Genomic DNA, 18,377 nt, shown 5'->3' with positions numbered 1-18,377 from the left:
CTTAAAGATTAATCAGAAAGTCCTTTTATCTGGAACTTAAGTTGAAATTTAAAAGTATTCCTGTATTTCCCACTGATATATCGCCTTATAGTAAAGGAATTGAGTGTCTCAGGGTCAATATCCTGAACACAGACCTTCATCATACAGAGCAAATGAGCAACCAATTGAGTGGGATCTGTGTGAATCCTAGCCATGTGCTGATTACCTTTTTTAAGGACCAACAAAATTGACTTGTTTTGCTGTACTTAATACTGTCTTGTCTTTTTGCAAAACTGTTGAGATATTTCTGTTGAATGAATGTCCTAGTTAGTCAATGTCTAGTTATTTAGTGCTTACATGCACACTTTAAGAGCAAAAACATCAAAAATAAAAGGCAGTTCCCACCCAGGACACTGATGAATAGAATGGTTCCTTTATTAATCCCGTTCTTTGCTAAACAACAAATAAGTAGGCTGGTGCCAGTAGCTCATGCCTGTAATCCTTGCTACCTAGCAGGTTGAGAATGGAAGGATCATCCCAGGCAGAAAACTTGGTGAGACTCATTCTCAGCCCGTCACTAGGCATGGTGACATGCCCCAGGAGAGACTGAGATTAGAAGGGCCCTGAAAGAAAAGTGCTTGTGATGGTCCCCATGGAAGGAAACTGGATGTGGTGGCATACACCTGTGAAGCCTAAAGTATGTGGGTGTCAGGTAGGAAGTGAGACCCTGTTCCCAAAATAACCAGCAAAGAGCAGAGTTGAATGTGTGGTGCAGCACTATCTCAACAGCCTAACGTACATGAGGATCTGAGTTCAAATTCTGGCACTGCCAAAAGAAAAAGGGAGAAGAATCAGTTAGTAGGAAAGCGTGCTTTAGAGATACTGTTATGTGTCTTCTTTTAATAGCAGTGCCCTATGCAATGCAACTGCATTGAATCTGATGGATATTTTCTGACTAGAAATTGGCCATGCTTGAGAATAATCTTCTTTAGTTTCATGCCTGGTGGCCCATGCCTGATAGCGTCCTCCACTCGCGATTCAGAAGCTCTTTTTCCTTGGAAGCTCCTCTTATTCTCTGAACCTCTGCAGGGCACCTCGCCAAAGCTGCCTTGTTTTCTAGTAATTTATGTCCAGATGATATTCCAAGATGGTACACTGATTAAAGGCAAGAATGATCGGTTTGAACCTCCCACAGGATCTTGCTGACATCCCACACGATGTTGCAAAGTCAATAGTGCTTTGGGAGGGACAGGTAAGAAATAAAAATCAGCCACTTAGGGAACTATCCATTTGAAATACAGATGTGTTTCTCTGTGTACTCTAGGTTGAACGCCCCTAGTCTGAAAACTCAAAGTTAAATAGGCACCACATTCCAAAATGTTTTTCAGCATCGTATCTACATGGTGCCAAATGGAAAATCCCTCACTTGACGCCACCTGACAGGTGGTAGACAGATGTGTCTTCCTGATCACGCTTCCCCTTTTGAGTCAGTCACTCTCCCGCCAACTGGATGAGGTTACCTTTCCTCGGGGCTTGGAGGTAGAGTGGTCTCCCCGTGGAGAATCCAAGGTCACCTTCCAAATTCAGTGTTCATACCTAACTCACCTCTGTAAATCCTTTGCCACAGGTCCTGTGAATTAGAGTGAGGATGCCTTGCATGATTCTAGTGCTAAATCCTGGAGGGACTTCCAGGAAGACTTGGTGGGGGGGGGAGGGCCCGGAGGTAGGCCAGGCCAAGAACGCTACATGCTGAGTCAAGAGGAAAGGGATGAGCTCGCCTGAAGGATATGGGGAGAGAATGAGTGTGCCAGGTGTGTAGAAATGAAAACTTCTCTCTGGTAGTGCATCCTGGAGTCCCTTGCCCCAGGGCATCATGGGTGAGGACGCTTTCTTCAACCTCGTAGGTGAATGGAAATAGGCCCATTTCCATTCACAAGTCTGCACCCTACCTCAGAACCTCCCAGAGGCGTTCAGAGAAGCTTGTGGTTTCTTGAGTGAGGAAGTGACACCACTGAAAAGATATTTTGGATCCAACCATAAAATTACAGGAAATCCAGTGGATATACCCAACTATATTAGGAATGTAATTAGCAAAATGCACACTGTGAGGACCTTCAAGATAAAAGACCTGCCTCCTTCCACCAATATTACCAAGAAAGAAGGAGAGATGGACATTGGACCAATAGGATAAAAGACTCAACACATTAGCTCCAGTTGAGGGGAAACAGAAAGAACAGAGTGCTCTTAGAAGGAAAGGAAGAAATTTGAAGGGGTCTTTTAGACTATGAGTGAGTGCTGTGGCTATAAAGGTGTTTATGAGTGTACTTTTCATTATCATTGGAATAGAGGAGAGATTGGGTACTTTTGAAGGAAAGGGGTTTCTTTTGCCTCATGATTCTGGCCCAAGGTCGAGAGGCCACATGGTAATGGGCTTTTGTCCTGGCAGAATCCCAAAGTGTCCCGGGACATAACATGAAAAAGAGGCAGACAGCATGTGTGTCTTTTGGTCCCTCGCCGTTTCTGTAAAGCCACTATTCAATTCAGTACTGGAGGCTTCACCCTGATTACTTTATCTAATTTTAATCACCTCCCAACGTGATCTAATCCTCATGTGAGAATTCAAATTTCAACACAGAAATCTTGGGGGACACCCTCATATCCTATCCAAACCACAGCGGATGTTTGACTTTTAAGTTGATTGGCCCACTCATTTAGGTAGGTGTGCTCTAGTTATCAAGGACATAAATGGTGAATTGGGAGGTGATGGGTCTGAGTAGAATGCAAGCAGGTGCAGGGACAGGCAAGGAAATGTGGCGGTCATGGTGTTGATGAGAATAGAATAAAAAGCCCAGCTAGGCAATCTAAACAAAGGGCTCCTCCAGTTCTATATACAGGCCCCTAGACATTACATCACCATGGCCTTAAATTGACCTTCATGTATGCCCCTGGGCATATCATCATGGCCCATTAGACTTGCATGTAAACAATGATCTAGCTGGACCCCAGAGGTCTGGGCCGCAATGGTCACCCTGTCAGAGGAGCTGAAGAATGCATGGAGAGCTCCTGCAGGCTGTGTGGAGCCTCTGGTTGGGTCTTGGAATGGATGTGGCCCTCAGACTGACCAACATTTTCTCCTACAGACACCCATTGTTCATTCATTCCAGATCTGAGGAAGAGGAGCCTGCTTTAGACTGCTACCATCTGGCTTCTTGCTTGGCTACCTGAGTCCCATCTATTTCCATAAGGTTATCAGCAGTTTAACCATACAGCCCCCAAAGCAGAGGGCCTGAGAAAAGAGCTTGCATGTAAGTAGCTTAAGGAATGAACAGTTTGGGAGGTGGGTAACATGCAGAGATGGAAAGCCAGAAAAGAAAATCCTCTCCCAGACAATGGCCTTGCCATTTCTAGCTGATCTCATAGCTCCTAATGCCTTCAGATGGAAGCTCCAATATTTTTCTCTCCTTTTCCTAGTTCTCACTGGGGTACAGGTGGAGAAACAATCCAAGCATCAGTGTGGAAGTAAAGAGAGGATGTATCAATTTATCTTCTTCAGTAAAGGGAAACTGTTCTTGTGGCTGTCAAATTTGCAGGCAAACCTTCCATGCTGTTCCTAACTATGTTCATGACGTGTGTGTGTGTGTGTGTGTGTGTGTGTGTGTGTGCCTGTGCCAGAAGTGGGGCTTGAACTCGAGGCCTGGGCACTATCCCTTAGTATTTTTGCTCAAGGCTGGCACTCTACCACCTGAGTCACACCTCCACTCCAGCTTTTTGGCAGTTAATTGGAGATAAGAGTTTCACAGACTTTCTTGCCCATGCTAGCTTCAAACTGAGCTCCTCAGATCTCAGCCTCCTGAGTAGCTAGGGTTACAGGTGAGAGCCACCAGTACCCGGAGGGCTCCCCTGACTTTCGGGGGAGGCCCTTGCAGCTGCCTTGACGTGGCTCATTGGAGTGTTTGTACCACTTCAAGCAGCCATGCTCTCATCACCCATGGGGGATCTGGAGAGCAGCCACCAGCTGGAGATCCTAACAGAAGCCCCATCACACTTCAGGGGAGCTCCTTGGGAGGAGGGACACTCCCCCCATCCTCCAGAGCACGCAGACTCCACTCCACCTCCGCTGTGTATGTCAGGTCTCACCCTTCGCGGCTAAGGCCACCCTGTGGAAGGACTCTTCTAAGTTACCCTTGGATTCCTTCAAGCCCGAGGCTCACATATTCCCAGCATGATTTGCCTTAGAGCCTGAAACCTTTAAATTCCTATGGTATTTATAGATGGAGTCTCAAAATAACATAGAAACTGGTAGGGGGCGTGCCAGTACATTCTCTTTCCTATCCAGTTAGTCAGAGCAGAGGGCAAAAAAAAAAGTGATCCTGCTGAAGGAACTGGTTTAAAGCCCATACTAGTTTATACATCCTAAAGTAAATCTAACGTAGATGCTATAGTTTAACTCAAAGTATTGTAGCAGATACTGTGATCACTCACCAACCTGCCCTCCATCCAACCAAGGCTCATTGGTAGTGTTACTAGACAGGCCACCCACTCCCTTCCTGGCCATGGCCTCCTAGCTCAGGCCTTGGTTGCTCTCACCTGGGCCTTCTCTGGCTATGAGAATATGTCTGGTCCTGGGAGGCAGAAGGCAGAGTATGAGCGGCCTAAGAACTCATGGAGAACCCACCATGGGGAAGTGTGTCTGCTGGTGAGTGACTCAGTTTCCTCACTCCAGTGAGGGGATTCTGAGGTATCTGCTACAGTCTCCTCCCCAGCAGAAGTGAGCCCCACCTAACCTACTTCTCCTTGCCTACCTGTCTGCCAATCCTTCCTCCCTCCTTCCCTCCCTCCCTCCCTTCCCTTCCCTCCCTTCCCTTCCCTTCTCCTCCTTCCTTCCTTCCTTCCTTCCCTCCTTCCTTCCTTCCTTCCTTCCTTCCTCCTCCCTTCCTCCCTCCCTCCCTCCCTCACTCCCTTCCTTCCTTTTTCCCTTTCTAACTGTCTCCTATACTTGCTGGGACACTTGATATATTAAATTTTCAGGGAGGTCGTAACAACGTACCATAGACTTTAACCACTCATTGTCTCACAGTCCCGGAGGCTGGAAGTTCACAACCAAGGTGCTGGCAGAGGTCGGCTTCTCAGAGGCTTTTCTCGTTTATGAAGGGGAACATTCCCCCTCCACCCCCCATTATGGCCTTTTTGTTGAGCACAACGACCCAAGTGTCTCTTCCTCTTCTTGTAAGGACACCAATCCTATTAGATTAGGGGTCCACCCTTATGACTCCATTTAACTTTAATCACCTCTTTTAAGGCCCTTTCCCCGAGTAGAGTCACATTGGAGGTTAGGTCTTCAATAAATGAATTTCATTGCAAACTCAATTTAGTTCCCAATGCCTACTTATCAATGAATTATTTACACCCAAATCCTTATCCCTGGGTTAGAATTCAAATTAAGACAATTACTTATCAACCCAAAGTTATTATGGCAACTCCTTTGTACAACTAAAGATAATAAAAATATTAAATAAAAAAGAACACACACGCACATCAGTGTGACAAAGCCAAGAGTCTTTTCACCACTGAATCAGAAATCACCAACTGAATATTCCAAGCCAGGTTCCCTGAACTCTTGAATTGCAAAACCCCAAAGTTAGAGCTGGAGCTCATAGTGCAGCCTTTCTCCCACAAAGAATGCAAGTATGGCCAGGCTATGTGAACCTAACTGTGATCCCAGTTGATCAGGAGGCTGAGATCTGAGGATCCCAGTTCAATGCCACACTGGGCAGAAACGTCCAAGAGATTCTAATCTCTAATTAACTAGGAAACAGCAAGAAGTAGAGATATGGCTCAAGTGGCAGTGTGCCCGCCATGAGTGAAAAAAAAAAAAAAAAGCAATAGTGTGAGTCCCTGAGTTCAAGTCCTGGCACAAAAAAATGCAAGTATAGATACAAGAAATTTTTCTTTCTCTGTACCTATTTCTTTATTGCTTTCCTGTTGCCATTGTTCAATGTAATTGCAGCTAGGTGCGCAACTAATGTTGCTTGATGGGGGAGCTTGGGAGACAGATCCCCCTGGGGAGGTCCTTCTCTGGAGACCTCTAAAACATGGTAGGCAGATCTCTCTCAGGTTTCTCCCATCATGACCACCTTTCAGACCAGGGCCCGGCGAAGCCACTGTGGCAGGTCTTAGAACCAGTGCATTTCTCCACATGGGATTTTAACAAGTCTCATCTTGCAAATATTTAAGTTGCTGTTTTCTTAAATATATGTCATTCTGTAGACTAAAGCCAAAGTTCACTTTGTGAGACTACTAAATTCATTGTTGTTTTTATTTTATTTTAACTAGTAAATAGTTAAACTATAACCTTTAATACATGAAGAACTTGGCAACCATCATTGATATACAAAGAGATCCCCCCACAATATGTGTGTTTGTGTGTGTGTGTGTGTGTGTGTGTGTGTGTGTGAACTCACATGGCCTGTGTGTTATCTCTTAGCTTTTCCACTTAAGGTTGACATTCTACCACTTTAGCCACAGCTCTACTTCTTGGGTGCCTAATTAGAGATAAGAGTCTCAGGGACTTTCCTACCCAGGATGGCTTTGAACCACCCTCCTCAGATCTCAGCCTCCTGAATAGCTAGGATTACAGGCGTGAACCACTGGCACTTGTCTCCTGAAGGGTTTTGGAGTCATTGTTGTCCTTTGGAATAAAAGCTATGCGTATCTCAGCTGAGTGTCCGTGGGTGACCTACACAGAATCTGCCACCTGCTTCCTGTTGTAGTCCCTTCAGCCCTGGATAGTTTATTTTGGTGGAATTTGCTGAGACAACATCTCTTTTTCTTCTAGCTCTGCTTGTCTTCTGCTGCTGCTTCTCTGTCTTTTTCTATTCAGCTAATGCTTTTCATTCCATTCAGGTAGGTTTCCTTACTTCACTGTGATTGGGTCTTTCTATATTCTTTACCCTTTCTTGCAATCACCATTTCATTATAAAACGACCTCAATTCCATCTGCCTGTCTGAACTGTATCACTAGCACTATTAGGTTTTCAGACACATCAACTAAATGCGGAAGTGCAGCATGAGACTGGAGAAGGTACGCTGGTTATTAACAAGCGGTGAACTCAGTGTAGCAGAAGCAACTGCTATCCAGCTCTGAAGTATTTTTTGGTCAACACAGTCTGATCTGTGTGCATGTGTGACAGACGGTTGGTATATTTAGAGCTACCAGAGTCACCTCAACTGAGGACTGAGGGGAACTGATATTTGCTATATTCTCCAGTTCCAACCTCCCTTGGGCACCTCTGAGATGCATATTCTACACTGGCCCACAGTTCCCCATTCAAGTAAGTGCCAGGTGTCCCTAGCAGTCTCCTGGTTCACAACAAACCTTACATTGTCTCCCTTGCCCCTCTCCTCTCCTCTGCTGGTGCTGTTTCCTGGGATTCCTTCCTTCTTGCAATCTAATCCGTGTCTCAGGTTGCTTGTGGGAAAACCCGCTTTATGATATGCTGGAAACTCCTTTACTGTATGTATTTAAAAGCATCAATTCCTTAATTAAAGGGGATGCTTTGCCTATTGTCGAGTACCACTTGAATTTGTAATTCCATTGCCTGAAGTTGACACTAAAGTAGCTGGGATCTGGACAGGCTATTTCTTTGTGGGCACATTTCTCATTATAAAGTAAGGATTTGTACTGGAACAGTGATTTTTCAAGCCATGGCATTCCTCTGAACTATTTGAAGGACTCTCCAGACAAAAGTGAAATGTGGAAATGAAAGACATTTATAAAATCATTCAAATTAAATGACAAAACTTCAGGGGAAGGCGAGAGACTGCTCCCTTGGCTTTTGTGAGAGCTCTCCACAGAGCGCGCATGTTTCTGCATAGCTTGCAGACAGAGGCACTGGCAACTTTTCTTCCAGATTGTCTTTTCAAAAGGAGAATAGAGGTAGTGCCTTCCAAAGGACCATCAGGAGCCTCATTCACTGTCCAGGAAGGAAGAAAATGTTTCTCTCCAGTGAAGTGGTTGCGCAGGCTCGAGTTCCCTGAGCTCTGGGGTCCTCGGTGGTGATGACACCCTCTGCTACCTGTGCCATGCTCTGTCATCTCATCATAGGACCCAGAAGACACAGGCGTTAAACAAATGTGAAGCTCTTGCTCCCTACTGGCCTGTATACCAAATACCCTTTGTCTCGGACCAGAGAATCTTTTATCTCCTGACCAGCATTCATGATATTACAGGATGCTGACTTTGCAGTTAGTAAGTTTTCTAAAATCTCGGTGTTTAATATTCAGAAAATATTATTGGCTGTGTTGCTGCTATTACTAAAAATGTAGACTGAGAAGAGATTTATGTAACATGAAGATTACAATTGTCCATCAGCATGATCTAAAAAAGTCTCTTAGAGTGCAAATCTAAGAGGGATAATAGCCTGAGATTAACATCATTTTTACATCTCCAATAGACAAGTGTATAGGTATCAGTGATTGTTCCCTTTTGACTGTTTCTATCTATGTTCTTTAGGGAAGAAGGATAATTGTCACTATATAAAATATTTACCATTGAAGGATCTGCAGGAGAAGATAACAAAATGATTGGGACATAAGTAACACACCACAAACAATTGTGTTAAAATGTGGCAATGTTTCCAGAGCAATGGTGGCTCACAGCTGTATCCTAGCTCCTTAGGACACTGAGATCTGAGGATCATGGTTTGAAGTCAGTCTGTCAGGAAAGCCCATGAGCCTGGGATCTCCAAATAACCAAAAATCCAGAAATGGAGATATGGCTCAAGTGGTAGAGCACCAGCCTTGAACAAAGCTAAGCAAGAGTTTGAGGCCCCAAGTTCAAGTCCCAGTACCACTATCACCCAAAAAATATATAGCAATGTCTATATAATGAATGACAGCAGCGGTTACAAAAAATCTTCCTATAAAAATCAATGGTAATATGTGCAGAAGTAGCATATTTTGCATAACAAGTACTGTTTCTTGGACAGAAACAGAAAAAGGCAACTGTGATTTTGAAGCAATGGGTGATGTCGCAGAAATGGATAACTTTATTAAGGGACTGGTTTCATGTTTCAAGTCTTTGGGTGATAAATGTGGTGAGTAACAGAATCTCCTTTCCTGGTGAAATTCACTGGCTGTCCTGAAGCAAAGGCATCGTGTGGTGACTGCCACTGAGATGGAAATTTACTCTTGTGTAGTAGCAGTGTTTTCGGTGAAAACTCTTAAATATACCGTAGCTACATTGGTTTACACACCTTGGCGATATTTTTTTAAATAATTAAATTTGCAGTGTTAGGATTCTATATTATTGAGACTAAAATTACAACTAACAATGTCAGCATGAAACAAAGAGATATGGATTGGAGTCAATATGCTAAACAAAGGAAGTTAGACTACTTGGAAACATCAAACAATGATTTGACCACACACTATGGATTACTGTATCTGATTATTGGGAAAGCAATTTGGTACTGGGGTTTGAAAGGTCCGGGTGCTTTTCTTTGGCTTTTTCACTCAAGGGTGTCTGGCATTCTACCATCTGAGACATACCTTTACTTCTCGAGTTCTGTTGGTTAACTGGAGATATGAGTCTTATGGAATTTTCTACCTAGACTGGTTTGGAACCACAGTCCTCAGATCTCAGCCATTTGAATAGCTAGGATTACAGGTATGAGCCCCTAGTGTTCAGTTTATGCTTTTTATATTTTTATACTATACAAAGATATATTGAAAGTGCCGTCTGCCCAGTGGTAAGGTTGGCTAATGTACTTCAACTTTAATGATTATCAAGTAAGAACTGTTGGGTTTTATAAGATTTGTGAAACATGCTTAAAAATCACTATTACCCAAGTGTCTGGATTAGTGTAACTAGCATGAATGTTAAATTTTAAGATGAACCATTTTCAAATTCCTTGCCATTTGAGACTGTTTTTTTTTATGAATGACAATTATGTGACTAGTCTACAGCCACACCAAAAGGGATTTAAGATATAAACATTTCTTTTTAAAATTTCTTTATTGTCAAAGTGATGTACAGAGGGGTTAGAGTTTCATATGTAAGGCATTCAGTACATTTCTTATCCAACTTATTACCTCCTCCCTCATTCCCCCCTCCCCATTTTCCTTTCCCCCTCATGAGTTGTACAGTTGGTTTACACCATATGGTTTTGTAAGTATTGATGTTGCATTGGTTTGCTTTTTATCCTTTCTCTCTAGATTTTGGTATTTCTTTTCCCTTCCTTAGTTCCAATACACGCATATACAATATCCAGGGTCCTAAAATCAGTTACAGTGATATCAGGGATAAAACCACGGGAAAGAAAGACAAAAAAAACAAGGGCATAATTTAACATGGTATGTTGAAAATAACAACAATAACAAGCCACTTGTTTCCATAACTTGGAGTTCATTTCGCTTAGCATCATCTTATGTGCTCATATGGACATAGCTACTGAGCTATTGTGATCTTCTGCTAGGACTATGCTAGACATGTACTAATTCTTCCCAATGTGGGAAACCATAGAGTCCATGTTTCTTTGGCTCACTTCACTTAGTATGATTTTTTTCCAAGTTCTTCCATTTCCTCACAACTGGGGCAATGTCATTCTTTCTGATAAAGGCATAGAATTCCATTGTGTATATGTACCACACTTTCTTGATCCACTCATCTACAGAGGGGCATCTGGGTTGGTTCTCATTTCTAACATCTGAACTTCCTAAAATGTACATTCACATTAATGTTTTCAATGAATTTCACTGTGAGTAATGTTATGAATTTGAATGTATAAAACCTATTTATGGGCTGTAGGGGAGCTTTATGTTTAGCCTTCTGAAGAACCTCCATACTGCTTTCCAGAGTGGTTGAACAAGTTTACACTCCTACCAACAATGTAGTAGGGTTCCCTTTTGGCCACATCCCCTCCAGCACTTGTTATTATTAGTTTTCCTGATAATGGCCATTTTTACTATTTCTTTTATGGCCAGTGATGTAGAGCACTTCTTCATATATCTCTTGGCCATTCTCATTTCCTCTTCAGAGAAGTCTCCTTTTAGGTCTTTAGCCCATTTGTTGAGGGGGCAGTTGGTTCTTTGAGGATTTGTTTTGAAGAAATTTAATTTTTTAATTCTATGTATATTTTAGATATGAGGCCTTTGTCTGTTGTATGGCCAGTAAAGATCTTCTCCCAATCTATGGACTTTCTATTTATCTTGCAAGCTATGTCCTTTGCCATGCAGAAGCTCAGCAGTTTGATGGTTTCCCTCATAGGAATAATTAGTACATGTTGAAGCTAGTCATAGCAGAAGATCACAATAGCCCAATGTCTATGCCCTTATGAACACATATGATGATGCTAAGTGAAATGAACTCCACGTATGGAAGCAAGTGCTATATCCTTGTTGTAATTATTTTCAACATGCCATGTGAAACTGTACCCTTTTTTTTCTGTTGTATTCCCTTCCTGTGGTTTTACCCCTGCTATCACTGTATCTGATCTTAGTAACCTGGATACTGTATATAGGTGTAGTAGAACTAGGGAAGGGAAAGGGAATACCAAAATTGAGAGACAAAGGATAAAAGGACAAACGACTCCAAAAGCAATATTTACAAAACCATTTGGTGTAAACCAATTGTATAACTCATGGCGGGAGGGTGGGGGGCAGAGGGAAAGGGGGAGGAAGAAGGTGGGGAAAAAGGAGGGAGGAGGTAACAAGTTGAACAAGAAATGTACCCACTGCCTTACATATGAAACTGTAGCCCCTCTGTACTGTGCTTTGACAATAAAGGGGGGAAAAAAAAAAAAAAGAAATGCATATGTTTTATCCCACAAACTACAGAGGTCAGAATTCTTCATACAGCTTAGTTGAGGGCCTCTGTGTATAGCCCTTTATGAGGTACAGTTGTGCTTGTAGCTGTGGATGTGGTCTTCGCACCCACAGGCTGTTCTGGAACCTGCGTCTGTGATGACCCGCAGGCTTGTTTACAGCTTCAATTTCTCACACAGGCTGTTGAACTAACCTCAGATCTCAGTGGCTGCTCACTTAGTTCTTGTCCACCTGGGCCTCTCTACCACGGATGAGATCACACAATGGCAGGTGACCTCTCAGCGAATTAAAATAAAAAGTACCACAACAGCATGGCCAAGACAGAAGCTACAGATCTTTGTAACCTAATAGCGAAGGTATATCACTTTTCCCATGCCCACTCTACGAGAAGTAACGCCCAAGGTAATCTCAGGGACAGGTATTACCTGAGGATATTGACTCCAGGGGTAGGGATTATCAGAGCTCATCCCAGAGTTCATCCCCACAAGGTATTAGGAAGAAACCTGACATCTCTCCTGCAGTCCTACTCTCAGGGTTTGCCCAGTTGCCAATGTAGCAGATAGCAACCCAAGTCAGCCCTAAATCACATAGTTGGCCGCTGTTGTTCGAGTGGGCCCTTCATATATCATATTGACATTTAATATTACTAATATCACCAAGTCTTGAGGCAAGAAGGCTCTTGGATTTTTTTTGGAGAATGAATTTAAGGAGAAACACAGAGGAGTAAGCAGGAACAGGTTTATTAATTCAAATTACTGCAAAAGCAGAGCAAAAGTGCACTTTCCAGACAGGAGAGCAGTCAGGCTTAAGAAGGAGCACTATACTGGGAATACCAAGACTTCAAACGTTCATTGAGGTCTGTAGATATAGGGGCAAACAGTCCTAAAAACTCCTACATGTCAGACAGGAGAGTTCTTGACCTTAGTTTATCAGACCAGGTCTATAATTTTCCACAGGCTGTGGAGGCTGTAGGCATCAAAATTACTATCTACATTAAATATATAATATTGTATATATATATATATATATATATATAAAACTCTCTCTCTGTGTGTGTGTGTGTGTGTGTGTGTGTGTGTGTGTGTGTGTGTACACTGGGGCTTGAACTCAGGGCAAGGCTGGTGCTCAAGCACTAGAACATCATTTCTATTTCCTACTTTTTTTCCTGGTAAATTGGAGGTAAAAGTCTCATGGACTTATCAGTCTGGGTTAGCTTCAAAGTGGGATTCTCAGATCTCAGCCTCTTGAGTAGCTAGGATTATAGGCATGAGCCACTGGCAACCAGCTTGCATGACTTCTTAAGGTGGAAATAACCCGTTTTCTTCTATCAAGATTGATGTCCAGCAGGTAGGTGCAGCTGAGCCTCCTTCCCCTAGCCTGGCCAGCTGCCTCAGTGGTTACAGAGCTTGCTACCTGGCGTGCACCTGGATTTTAGTCCCACGTTCACTTCAACTGCTGCTGAAAATGCCAAGATGTCTGGATGGCCTGGGTCACCACTTCACCAGTTAGCAACAGCTACACAATGCCACCTGGGCAGGACTTCATTCTGACCTGTCAGCCGCCGCCGCTGCTCTTGACATACACATCTGCATCATGGACTCAAAGGAAACACAGCGTCTCTATGTGACAAGATGTGCATGCGTATGGAAATACTCATGTCACAAATTAACTCTCATCCTGATAGGCGGCGTAGACGAAGAGGCGATGGCAGTGTCCACCTGAGGACAAGATGGAGCGTCACGCCCGTTAAGAGCCACCCAAGCAGAGTGACTGACATAGGGACACTGAGCACGAACAGGCTTTGGTTTCTATCCATCTGAGTGACATCACTCAATGTATGTGCAGCTCCGCGTGCCTTGCCAGGGGCCATCTTCCTTTCTAAGAGTTAAATTGAGGTGGCAGGCTTTGCCAGGCAGGATGAAGTGTAATGTTGGGACCTTTGGAGTTCAGTGGGCTGCCAGGGACTGGCAGCTAGGAGCAATTTGACTCTGTGAGGGAGAGGGAACCCGGCCTCTCCCGGGCAGATCCTAGAAAGGGGGGGGAGAGCAAGAGTTCTGTTGTGTCAGGAGCTATTTTAAGGCCATGCACATTCACGAAAGAGGCATAACTATTCTTAGCCCAAGTGTATAAACTTTCGTTACCCTTAAACCTGAGACTGAAGATTAGGGTGAGCAGCTGGGGCCTTTGCTTCATCCTAAGCATTCTTTCCAAATCTTTGGAGATCATTCTTGACCCGGCACAAGATACATTCTGAAATATGATTATTAATTGTTCATCAGGCAAACAGTTCAAAGCACATCCTTAATGAGCTCCTCAGTATGAAGCCAAGGTTATATTTGAATTCTCCAAGTAGTTCCTCAAATAGCACTTTTAAAAAATTTTTTTGGAGGGGAACCAGTCCTGGAGCTTGAATACAGGGTCTGGGCAGTTTCTTAGCTTTTTCATTCAAGGCTGGCAAGAATCCCACGGGGTAGCTCAGGCTTCTCTTGAACTTTCAGTCTTCTTGCCTCGGCTTTCTAAGTGACAAAATCACAGAAGTGAGTCATCACACCTAGCTTTATCAATCTGTTCTTTAAAAACATGTTTTATGAACCATATATCAAAACATTTGAAAATAAAGTAATCCCAAATCATTTTAGGCCACAGTCTAACCATTACTAACTTTTGGGCTTACATTCCTTGACGGCTTTTTTTTTTTCTCAAATGAGTATTCCTTTCTAAATGTAAAGTTTACCTGTTAAAACCCAACACTCACAGCAATGCTAATAAATAAGAGATGATATGCTTAGGAGGTGATCAAGTCATCAAGATGCAACCCTTTCAACCAATATTAGTGTTGTGTATCAGCCCATTTTGACCTTGTAACGATACACCAGCGGCTAGGAAAATTGTCAAGCCAAGAGCTTTATTTGCTTCACAGATTTGAAGGCTGAAAGTCCAAGAAGCATGCCACTGGATGGGCTGAGGGGTTCCCTGGCTGTGTCATGAATGCTGAAAGGGTAACAGTCACGTGTAGAAACTTACCATAACTTAGTCATGTGCAGAGGGGACTCCATATAGTTCTTGCTGACAGAAACTCACCAGAATTTAATCCCATGGAAGCTTGAAACCCAAAAGATAGCATTCATGAATTCATAACGATGTCCTACTTCTCCCTTGAACCCGGCTCTTAAAGATTCTAGCATTTTCTAACATTGCCATCCTAGAACCAAGCTTCCAGCGCATTAAAACTCAGGGTGACACAATGAAGCCATAGCCACACCTAAAAAAGACCCAAGAGTGCCGGCTTCTTACTCCTTCCATGTGTGAACAGAGCAAGAAGTTTCCATGGTTGAGAAATGTGGCCCCTCCAGGCACCTGCTCTGCGAAGCCTGCAGGACTGTGGGAAACAAACAGCGAGGCTTGTTATTGATGAAGCACCTATCATATGGGCTCTCTGTGACAGCACCCAGGAAAGCAAAAGCATTTTCCTTTTATTGCCTGTCCCAGACCTCACACTTTCTTTACTTAATACATGCTCTTCGCGACATGTTATAATTTTCATGTTTGCATGAGTGAGGAAACCACAACCCAGCCGCAGGACAGTGTTCTGACTTTTTCACGCAAGCTCTTCGCTGTCTTCTTGTACAGATGCTTTCCTTTTTTGGAAATGGTTCCTCTAACTCAAATCTCGTGAAGTAATTAGAAGGAGGATATGAATTTTTGTATTGTTTATGGTTTTTTCCACATTCCCTTAAAAATGTAATACAGACACCAGGACTGCACACTGAGTAAACTTGGGTAATATATCTCAATCTATCTCTACGTCTCTATCTATCGATCTGTCTATCTATCTGCTATTTCAACATAAAAAATGGAAAATGTCATGTTGTTGCTTTTGCTTACCTGTCTTTGATTACAAGTTAGTATCCTTGAGGTTTCTCTCATATTTTTGTTAGTAATTTTAATTCCCTATTTGGTTTTGTTCTTAAATGTCCCCCCCCCCCCCCCGCAAAAAAAAAAAAGGCTCATTGCTAAATGCTTGGTTACTACCCTGTGGCACTATTAGGAGGTTCTGGGACCCTTAAGAGGCAGAACTTAGTGGAAGGAAATTAGGTGATGGGGCCATGGCTTTGAAGGGAATCATTTGGGCCCCTGGCTCTTTCCCATCTTTTAAATTGTTTCCTCACCATGAGGCTCTGTCACTCCACAAGTCCACTCACCATGGATAGAAACTTCGGAAACCATAAGCCACAGAAACCATTCCTCCTTTCGATTTTCTCAAGGCCTTGCCCCAGTGACCAAAAGCTGTCTAATCCACTGTTCTTCGGCGATTCGCTGTCCAAGTCATGCTATAACAGAAGTTCACATGGTCAAAATTTTCCTCTAGGAATTCCTGCATTCCTTCCGGGCTTAAGAAACTATTCCTCCATCAGGATTTTGATGATTATTATATTTATTGACCTAAGGTTTTGTTATATTTTAGTTGTTTCCATTTTCTTACATTCCAAATAAGGTCCAAGGTCAGTGAAAATCACCCTTCTTCCTTTTCCTCTAACGTTGCCCAATGTCCGTTTCTTCTTCTCCCCATTCTACTGGGCACCCCGGCCTCGGATCTCTGCTCCTCATCTGCTTTGAGCCATGACCGAAACAATTTTGAGGCAGTGGAAGGGAGATGAACCCTTTCTTGGACCTTTTTTGGTTCTCTCCAAGAACTGATCATGTTGGCCTACTTTTCCCTGAAACCACAGAACATTCTGGCACAGTCATCCATCAGATCACAGGGCAAGACTGAGCATATTTCTGATGTAGGGATAGAGGGTCAGGTGGTTGCCGTAGCAGGGACGTGTTGAACCCGGAAACTGCCTTCTCACTGAGAAGCTGGAAAGATTGTTCTGCCTGAGACCGCAGCCCTTGCAGCTTGAAAGGAAAGCTTTCCTTCCACTTGAGGGAAAGGTGCAGTTAGAAAACCTTCCTGAGGCCCCTCCGGCCTGTAGAGCTTTTCTGTTATTACCCTGACCTACCTGTCCCTTCTCCCCGCTCCCTGGGACTCATGCATCCCCACTGAGAAAATCTCTGCCAGTCTGTGAAACACTCACCAACTATTTCTAAAGACCTTTTTGGAAGCACATAGATTCTCATTATTTCTTTTTTTCCGGAGAGTCTAATTACTATCCTGCCTAGGGCAGCAAGATGAATTGGATGATATCTCAAGTCTTTTTAAAGGAATGGTTTTCATGGATCTAAAACCATTTGTCCACACTGGAGACAAGGAAGAAATTGTGAAGACAAGTCCATGAAGTTACACTTTTTTTCATTTTTAAATTTTTAACTTACTTCAGGAAATGATTTCTCCTTCCTTTTGAAGCTCTGAAACTACTCGGTCTTACAGCCTGCCAGTCAGAACAGTCTGCACGTGAATATTTATTGAATTCCTACAGTGATTCTTCCCTCCCCTTTCCAGAGCCCAGATGGCAAATGAACGGCCTGGATGCATTTTTTTTCTTGAGCTCTGGAAACAACCTCTAGAAATGGGCCTGAGCTCTGGGAACTCCAATGAAGCTCATCTTTATTTTCTAAAAAAGTACATTTTCATTTTAGTTGACACATAGTAATCATACGTATTTATGGCGTGTGGTACCACATTTCAATATGTGAGCAATGTTTGAGGACCACATTAGAGTTACTGGCCCTATATTTTGTCTCAGACATTTATCATTTCTTGGTGTTGGAGACATTCAATATTCTCTCTATGAACTATTTTGAAATATACAATTAATTATTGACGACCAGAATTATCTCATTGTTCTGTAAAATATGAGAAGCAATTCCTGCCGCTGGATACCAGTGGCTCACATCTGTAATCCCATATCTGTAATCCTATCGACTCAGGAGGCAGAGATCTGGACAGTTGAAGTTCAAAGCCAGCCATGGCAGAGAAGTCTAAAAGACTCCATCTCCAATTGGGTTGAAGGCATGACTGAAATTGTATAGCACCAGCTGCAAACCAAGCAAGAGCTCAAATCTCAGTACCAGCACATATAACAGTAATAGTATAGCACTAAGTGTAGTAATTCCTGCTATCCACCCTGCATTTGGTACCTGCTAAACATCCCCTCTCACAAATTAGTTTCTATTGTCTTAAAAAAATCTTTTTTTTTTTTTTTTTTTTTGGTGGCGCATGCCTATAATCCTAGCTACCCAGGAGGCTGAAATCTGAGGATCACAGTTTGAAGCCAGCCTGGTCAGGAAAGTCCGTGAGACTCTTTATTTGCAATTAGTTTCCAAAATGCCAGATGCAGAGTTGTGGCTCAAATAGTAGAGTACTAGACTTGAGCAAAAGGTCAAGGAGAGTGCCCGGGAGTGGTACCAAAAAAGTTTAAATTATTCTTTACCACCTCTGTGATGGAAATGTCAGACCTAGTCTATCCTTTACCACTTAGTTGGTACTGTTTTCAGTGTAGGGGGAAATGGCATTTCTATTCTTACAGATTATGAAAAGTTATCTAGATTATGAAAATTTATCTGCCTGTCTTCATTGATATTCTCACAAATTACTTATTTTTTAAAAAAGCAAGGCTCGATGGGCTGGGAAT

The sequence above is a fragment of the Perognathus longimembris genome, chromosome 8 (genome assembly GCF_023159225.1).
Source record: "Perognathus longimembris pacificus isolate PPM17 chromosome 8, ASM2315922v1, whole genome shotgun sequence".
In the NCBI taxonomy this organism is placed as follows: Eukaryota; Metazoa; Chordata; class Mammalia; order Rodentia; family Heteromyidae; genus Perognathus; species Perognathus longimembris.
Note: the sequence above shows the minus strand (reverse complement) of the source record.